Raw genomic sequence first — 9,040 nt, forward strand, 5'->3', positions numbered from 1 at the left:
CGATCCAATTTTCCGTAAATTGGGACATGATGCAGGTTACCAGGTGGGGACTTGGACTCAGTTACCAGCACGACATGTAAAAAAGGGCTGGGGCAGAATTGCTTTTCTTCCACCTGGGGACAGGGGCAGGGCAAGGCAAGTTATAGGAGGACTGGCTTGATGCTCACTTGGGGTATCTTCGATCATTCTTGTCAGAGACCAGACTTGGGGGCAGGGTAAGCCCAACAGCCATAAGTGAAGGAGGAGGAGGGCTGTGTAGGAGCTAGGCTTCCCTGTCACACCTGCCACACCCCAGATCACTCCTGCCTGGCCATTTCAAAGAGGGTAACACTGAGGAATTGGAAGGTTGGCGTGCATATACCCGGACATACCAAATGGTGTATATGCATGAGAGAGCGGGTGTTCGGGGAAGTATTCTCCCAGCTTGGTGTCTTTCACATTAGTTATCATGAAAATTCCAGAACCCTTGGCAAATTTATACAAGTACACAGAAAATCTAAACAAAAAAAATCCACTGTAAGTGCTAAAAGAAAGTAATAATGATATTCTTATGTTTTAAAATCCTTCACATTTAGGAGCTGATGTAATGACAAATAGAGGGAGATTTCTAGTCAATCGATACCTAAGAGATTCTGGTTAAACATGATGCTTTTTTCCCACTGAAATCCCACTAAAGTGATGAGAAAGAAAAAAAAAGGAGTAAACTTATAAGAGATAAGAAAAGAACAAAATCTGGAAACTGGAAAGTGACTAGACCAGTGGTAAAAAGCTGCAGTGTGGAAAGAGTTGAAAATTAAACACCTGTTGGCAGGAAGAACCGGTAAAAAAAGTGAGCTCCGAATCCTGGGGAGAATCCCAAATGGGAGGCACCAGTCTGAATAAAGAGCCCCGGATCTTCTTCACCAACCTTGGAAGCCAGGCTCCTGCCGTCCCCTAATTTCTAGACCACTGACAGTTTATTCTCAGGGTAGGCAGGAAGAGAGAGGCTCTGTTCAAGCATACCAGGCATAGCACTGGAAGGGGGCATCGCACAGAAATCAGGAGGATTAAGTAAAGGTTTACATACCAACCATTGATATCCCCAGCTTCCTTTTCTGAAGCAGCTTTTGGAATGTGTATAATCAGGGTTATACCCTCCTGGCAGGGAACAGAATGCTCTGTCCTTGGGGAAACTTGCTGAAGAGAGAAGAGCTAAAGACACACAACTCTGAGAGGTTCCCCAAGGGATGACCAAGTCTCCACCTATAATGAAACTCACAAATGAGAAGAAGACTTCAAAACAAAAATGCTTCTAAATAAAATTAATGTTTCACTCATACATAGGAAAGAATAATCAAGGGACACCAGGCATTTGAGAAAAGCCTCTAAGATGAAAATAGAGACTATAATTAGAACAACAACACCACCACCACCAATAACAACATCAGAAAATGGGAACTCAGAGGAAGGAAAGACAATGTAAGCAAGCAACGCACACTTAAAAATAAATCTCTCTAAAATAATACCCGCAGAAATATATAAAAACATATTATCATGATGGAATAGATTCTACTTAAAAAGGAACATTCAGAGAACAGGAAGAGCGTTTGCAAATTAAGAAGCAAAATATTAGTGGTCAATATGAGGGTTGGAAAACAAAGTTGAAGAAATCTACAAAATAGAACAAAAAGTAAATGGATAGAAAATATGAAAGAAAAGATCAAATTAAATGACCAGGCCAGGAAGTAATAGTTGTAAAAAGAAAGATCAGAGAAAACAGAAGGGAGGAAATTATCTCCTAACTGGAGTTCCAAAAAGAAAGAACAGAGAAAACAGAAGAGAGGAAATTGTCTAAGAAACAATACAAATGAAGGATATGAGGTTCCAAATTAAAAGGACCCAATGAGTGCACATTAGAAAGGCACACTAAACATCGCTGTTAAATGTCAGACCACTGGGGACACAGAGAAGTTCTTAAAAACTTTGACAGAGAAGAATAAAAAAAGGTGGGGGAAGGGGAGAAGTTGAAGAAAATCAGGTTGTACTCAGAGGATGGCCATCATGGCATCAGTTTTCTTCTCGAAAGCAAATTGGATGCCAAAGCATAGTGAAGAAGCTCGTACACGGAATTCTGTGCCCAGCCAAACTATCAGCCCAGTATGAATGCAATATAAAGACATGAGAAGTCATGGAGCGCCTGGGTGGCTCAGTCGGTTAAGCTTGTGGCTTTGGCTCAGGTCGAATTGTGATCTCACAGTTCGTGGGTTTGAGCCCCGCGTGGGGCTCTGTGCTGACAGCTCAGAGCCTGAAGCCTGCTTCGGATTCTGTGTCTCCCTCTCTCTCTGACCCTCTCCTGCCCGTGCTCTGTCTCTCTCTCTCTCCCAAAAATAAATAAACATTAAAGACATGAAGCCTCTCAAAAATTCATCTCCACATTGTCTTTACCTGTCATCCATTGATGGACATTTAGATGGATTCTGCCTCCTGGTTATTATGCATGATGCTCCAATAAACATAGGCGTGCAAATAATTCTTCCAAATCCCAATTTCAGTTCTTTTGGATAAGCATCCACAAGTGGGATTGCTGAATCATAAAGTATTTCTATCTGTAATTTTTTGAAGGATCTCTGTACTCTTTTTCAAGGTGACTGCCTCATTCTACTTTCCTACCAACATTTCTCCACAACCTCACCAACATTTGTTTTTGTTTTTGATAATGGCCACCCTGACAGGTATGAGCTGCTAGCTCATAGAATTGACACTTCTCCAAAGAAGACACACAGATGGCCAACAGGTACGTGAAAAGATGCTCAGTCATAATGGAGGTGCAGATCAAAACCACAATGAGATATCTCATGCCTGTTAGGATGGCCAGTATCACAAAACAAAACAAAATAAAACAAAATGGACAATAACAAATGTTGGCAAGGATGTGGAGAAGTTGGAACCCTTCTACACTATTGGTAGGAATGAATTTTTTTTTTTAAATAATAACCATCTACTCTGCACGGAATGTTTGTGTCTCCCTCAAATTTGTGTGTTGAAGCCTACACCCCAGTGTGATGGTATTTGGAGGTGGAGTCTTTGGGATATAATTGGATTAAGAGGGTGGGCCTCTTCTGAGTGGCATTAATGACCTTCTAAAAAGAGGAGGACATGTGATATCTGTGTTCTCTGCCACGTGAAGATACAATGAGATAGCCATCTGCAAGGCAGGAAGTGGACTCTCATCAGATACCAGCCTCTAGATCTGTGAGAAATAAATTTTTATTGTTTAAACTTTGCCCAATCTGCTATCTTTGTTATAGCAGTCCAACTAAGGCATCCTTCTAACAGGTGTGAAATGATATCACATTTTGATGCGGTTTTGGTTTGTATTTTCCTGTGGAATATACATACAAGGGAGTGTTATTTAGCCTTAAAAAATAAAAAAAAGGAAGGATTGGAAAGCCCTTGTTGCCAGGTGCAACAATATGGATGGACTTTCAGAATATTACATTCAATGAAGTAAGCCAGTCAGGGAAGGACAAATGCTGCATGATTCCACTGGTATGATGTGTCTAAAATAGTCAAACATGGAAGCAGAGAGTGGTAAGGTAGTTGCCAGGGGTTGGCGGGGGGGGGGGGGGGTGGAGAAGGGGGAGTTGCCGTTCAATGGGCGTAGGGTTTCAGTTGTGCAAGTTTTACAGATCTGCTCTACAACATTGTGCCTATAGCTACCAATAGTGTATCGCACACCTACAAAATTAAGAGGTAAGATCTCATGTTAACTCATGTTAACTGTTCTCACCACAATTTAAAAAAAAAAGGAAAAAGGAAAAAAATGATCTCCAAGGTTCTTTTCGCAGGAAGGTATTAAAAATGGTGTTTCTCTAAAACAAAAGAGTAATCCAAGAAAGCAAAACAAGGAATCCAAGAAATGTGGGAGAGAGGGCATTCCAGTATAACAGTGAAGGGAGATGAAATTTGTTTAGGTAGAAAGCAATCAGCCCAGATTGAGCAGAAGGTTAGAAGGCTCCAGAAGGGTGATGTTTGACAAAAATATGAAATTAATAGATAGCCTAGTATGCTTCTCTGAACAGTGAACATTTTGAAGGAGAATTAGTGACAAATACAAAGCATAGTAACTAAAGAAAATCTGGGTGATTATTGACTCCAGGGAAACAAACTTGTTCGAGAATGAAATGTAATTGTAGTGTACTCCATGGCTTACCTGTGAATAATATTCATAGATCCATAATAACATAAATGCTAAATATTGATATAATGAGAAAATGTGATACAGCTGCGTAATTAATTTGTTCCTTATTTAAATTTCTCTACATCCTCACCAACACTGCCCCAAGTCAGAGTATCAGCTGGCCTGTGTTCCTTTTTGGAGGGTCTGGGGAAAGAATCCAATGAAGTTTATTCAGATTGCTAGTAGAATTAATTTTCTAGTGGCTGCACGTTTGAAGTCCTTGTTTTTCTGCTAGTCTTTGGCTGAGGACTGTTCTCAGCTCCTAGAGGCCACACCTTCCCACCAACAGTTCACAGCATGGGTGTTTGCTTCCTTCTAGGATAGCTGGAGTATATCTGTCTGTCCCCCTCTTCTGTTCTTGGCTAGAGAAAACTCTACACTTCTAAAAGGCTCACGTGATTAAGTCAGACCCACCTGGATAATCTCTTCATCCTGCAACATGTCCCGCAACATAACCTAATTATGGAAGTAAAATACATCATTTTTCACAGTCCTGGGAATTATGTAAGGTATGCATACCATGGGCAAAAAAGCCTTGGAGCATGTCTTAGAATCTTGCCTACCACAATTATATTGGGAAAGGAAGAGCATATTGGCAAGAGAAGGGGGTGGTGGTGATGGTTAAGAGAGATGAAATGCCTTCTTCCCTTGCAGAGCAAAACCAGATAAAACCTAACGTAGAGAATAAAACAATAGCTATGTTAAGTATGTCATTTAAAATATACAGGTAATTATCTATAGGAACTTTTAAAAAGTAAGAAGTGGTTGCCTGTGGGGAATAGACTTCAGGGATAGGGTGGTGTGAAACAGAAGGCTGGCATTTTTCATGATGTGCCTTGAGTGTTACTGTATTTCAATTAATCTAAGATCCTTTGATTGTCTAGTGCATTCTGATTTCACAGTTGTTGCAACGTGAAAAATGTGATTTGCCTTACATTACTGTATATAAGTTGACATATCTAAACACACACACATACACACATACACACAACACCCACTCTGTTGAAAAGAAAAATCAGAAGCAAACCACAATTAAAGCCAAAGAATAATTTCTGTTTTGGGTAAGTTAGTATGTTCTGGCCTCGCGCAGAATGTGTGGCATGCTTGAAGACAGTCTAAGACCCTCTGCGGACGTCAAATAAGTCCCTTAGAGCATAAATAAGCAACGGGAATGTTGAAGAGTGACGGTAACTGGAAGTATAAATACATAATCATTCCCCATGATTAAAAACTTTTTTTTTTTGCCTTACCTCATAAGTCCAAATTTAAGAAAAAGTGTGAATTTTATTTTATTCAGAGATTTTATTTTTAAGTAATCTCTACACCCAGTGTATGGCTCGAACTCATGACCCTACGATCGAGAGTTGCATGCTCTATCGACTGAGCCAACCAGGTGCCATGAAAAAGTGTGAATTTTAAACCATAAGAGAATAAATTTGGCATTAGCTTTGCCTCTCTCTCTCTCCATCATCTTTTTTTTTTTTTTTTTTTTGCATTTGTAAGCTAAGTTCCAACAAGGAACTAAGAGTCTAGCAGGCTATGAGACACTCTGCCAGAGTAGGGAAAGCATGATATAGCTGGAACAGGGTAAGTGAAGGACAGTTATCGTAGAAAATTGAGTTGGCAAAGTCATGTTTTTCAATCATGTTTTATATAATGATTGATGTCTGCATATTTTCTTTAATTAGCCTGCCTTTACCCAATTCAATCATTAAAATATTCACTGCTAAGATACTCAAGTTTTTCTGATCTCATGGCATATTTATGTCATCAGTGTTTAGAAGTTTGGGGCTCAATTTCTAATAGTTACTCTCATCATTTCCTACTATCTTGTAATGGTAGATTTCACATGGTCAATATACTTCAAAGCCTTCTGGGCAGGCACTGATTTTCATTGTATAATGGTGAATGAGGATAAAAATAAAAAGAATAAAAGGCTTGCATATTTTCCATGCAATGCTCATTTCTGGAGCTCTTTCTTTCTTTGTGCAGATCCAGATTTCCATCTGGTTTCATTTGCTTTCTGTGTGAAAAAGCAGAAGGAAAATTGGGGTATGAGGCGTTCATTCAGCTTCTGTGTGCCTAAACAAGTTTTTATTTTGCCTTCATTTTTAAAACAATATTTTTGCTGGATATAGAATTCTAGGTTGACAACTTTTTTCTTTGAGTAATTTAAATATGTAGCTCCAGTGTCATCTGGCATGAATGATTTCTAATGAGAAGTCTGATGTCTCTTTTTTGTGTGTATATAATTTCTCTCCCCCCCTCCCCTTTCCGGCTGTGTTTAATGTTCTCCTTATCTCCCCTTTTAAGCAATTTTGTTGTAACGTGCTTTGGTGTAGTTTTCATGTCCCTTGTGCCAAAAAGCTCATTGAGCTTTTCGGATTTGTTAGTCTATAGTTTTCATAAGACTTGGACGTTTTGGCCATTATTTTTTCAAATATTAATTTGGTCTCGCATCTGTCCTCCATTTTTTTGGGATTCAAACTACACGTCTTTTAGGCTTCTTGAAGTTGATCCACAGCTCACTGATGCTGAGTTCGTTTCTCTTTATTTTTTCCCCTGTGATTCATCTTGAATATTTTCTATTGCTATGTATTCAAGCTCGTTAACTTTTTCTTCTGAAAAGCTAGACTATCATTAATTTCACCAGTGTAATTTTTAAATCTCAGACATTTTGGTTCTCATCTTTGGAAATTCAAATTTTACTTTCCTCATATTGCCCGTATTTCTATTTAACATGCTCAATTTTTTATTCAGCTCCAGATTTTTTCACCTCAGCAAAATAAAGATGCCTTGGCCGACTCCGAGCTCCATTTCCTTGACCCAGGGAGACGGCATGACGCTGTGTGCCCATGGGTTTCCCTTCCCCAGGCTGCAGCCTGGAGACTCCGTCCAGGAAGTAAGCCGAGCAGTTGTTGAGCCTGCTTCCTTTCTTGTCTCTCAGGGATCGTCTCCCTTTATCGCATGATGCCCAATGTTTTGGAAGTTACCGTTTCACGTCTTCTGTTTCCTTTATTAGTTGTTTCAAGTGGGCTGGCAACTCGAGCCCTTGCTACTCCATCTTAGCTGGAAGTGAAAGTCAGTCCGTTGTATGTAAGTCACTGTTGGCTGCATTTTAGTCAAAGAAAGCTCCTACCATTTCCCATAAAGTCAAATATCACTTATAGGTTGCTCAGTTCTCCCTTAAACTTTTGAATTGATTAGCTCCATGAGCTGATATAAATTGAAAAAAAATGATTAGAATTCATTTGAGGAACCTTTGGCTTAATTGAAAACAATGATTAGAATTCATTGGCGGAAACTTGGGCTTATGTTCCAATTTGGTGGACTTGTTCTTCCCCTGTGCCCTGTGCTGACTGGTGGGAATTAAGATACTTCTCAGTGTGTACACGGGATTGGTGAATTGATTTTTTTGAATCGATCCAAGTCTGTTAAAAATATTAAATAAATTGATCTGAAATACTGTGCTTTATTTAATTTGAGTTTCCATGTTATGAATCAACCCTACGAAATGCTGTTAGTGGTTTTCTACCAGCCACCTGGTTAATCCAGTTAAAAACTTGACATATATGTATGTATTTGCTTTTTCTTTTCTTTTTTTTTCACGATTGTCTGCTCAAGTCAAGGGACCAACCTGTTTTCTGTGTCTCAGGTAGAGAAGGTAAAGCTCTATTGTACAGCTGTAACTGAAGAAAGAAAATTGTTTTCAATTAGCAATAATCGCGCCTCGGATAAACCTCATTGGCTACGATACTGCCACTGCGCAAAGCTTGAAGAAAGAAAATTGAAAGTCCTAAATGAAATATTCATTCTGTAAGTGACGTGATTCAGTAACCCTTAGCAAATATGCCCATCACTACTGTAATAGGTCTGCTAGGAAAGATTAGATCTCCTGAGAGTCACCTCATTCTGGTGTCCTTCCTGCTCCTTTTGTCCTTAGACTTTGGTCTTTTTCTCCATTTCCTACATTAATATCATAGGGTTTTCACTCTTCATTACCAGGTTTTGCTGATGAAACCACGGAAGGCTGTTAATTATGTCTCGCTTCTAAGCCTGACAGTGTGGAGGGGTGCTCAACTTTGATCACGCTCTAATGAGTTGAGTGGTAAGTGTCGGACTTGTCTGCGAGTGGACTTGATTTGCCCCAGGCATATTGCCTTCGTGAGAGACTGAGGATTGCAGTCACGGATAACCCTGATGGGTTGGCCCTCTCTCTTTCTCCTCATCTTGGAAAAACTTGGTTTTATAATGTCACCCTTTCTTGGTTAAGTTGTAATTTCTGGTAGTTCTTTTCAGTCTCCCTTAATGATTTAACTGTACCTCCTAGCCCTAGGGTTCCTATCATCAGGATACTTCTCTTTCCACATGCTCTTCCTCCTTCCTGTGAAGGCTATCCAGGGCTGCGGCTCCCACAACTCCCTGTGCATGAAGGACTCCCCGGAGTCTATTTCTAGATTAAAATTCTTTCTTGATAGGTTTCCATTGGCCTAAGAAAAATAAATCCACTCGGGGGTCCCACAGACTTCTCTAACTCAACACCACCGAATCCAAACACCTCACCTCGTCCCCCAAACCGGCTTCCCTTCTTGGCCTCTAGCACTTGGAGAATGATGCTACCTTTCCTCAATTGCTCCCAATGGAAACCCGAGAGCTACACTAAATTCCTCCTTCTCCCTGCTCCTACCCAGTCTCCAAGTCCAGTAAACTCTCTTAAAATCTGTCTCCTACCTCTCGTCATCGCCCTCATTATACAGAGACAGGAAGATTGCAATAGACTCCTTCTGACCGGTCATAAAACTTTAATTCACCTTCCTGGAA

The 9,040-nt window shown here is 40.0% G+C and overlaps 1 pseudogene; it reads right to left on the reverse strand.

Moving 5' to 3' along the window:
* Positions 1 to 7,868: 7,868 nt before the first annotated feature.
* LOC125926072 (uncharacterized) lies at positions 7,869 to 7,993 on the reverse strand (annotated as a pseudogene).
* Between the last annotated feature and the right edge of the window lie 1,047 nt (positions 7,994 to 9,040).

This window comes from Panthera uncia, chromosome F1 (genome assembly GCF_023721935.1).
Source record: "Panthera uncia isolate 11264 chromosome F1, Puncia_PCG_1.0, whole genome shotgun sequence".
NCBI lineage: Eukaryota > Metazoa > Chordata > Mammalia > Carnivora > Felidae > Panthera > Panthera uncia.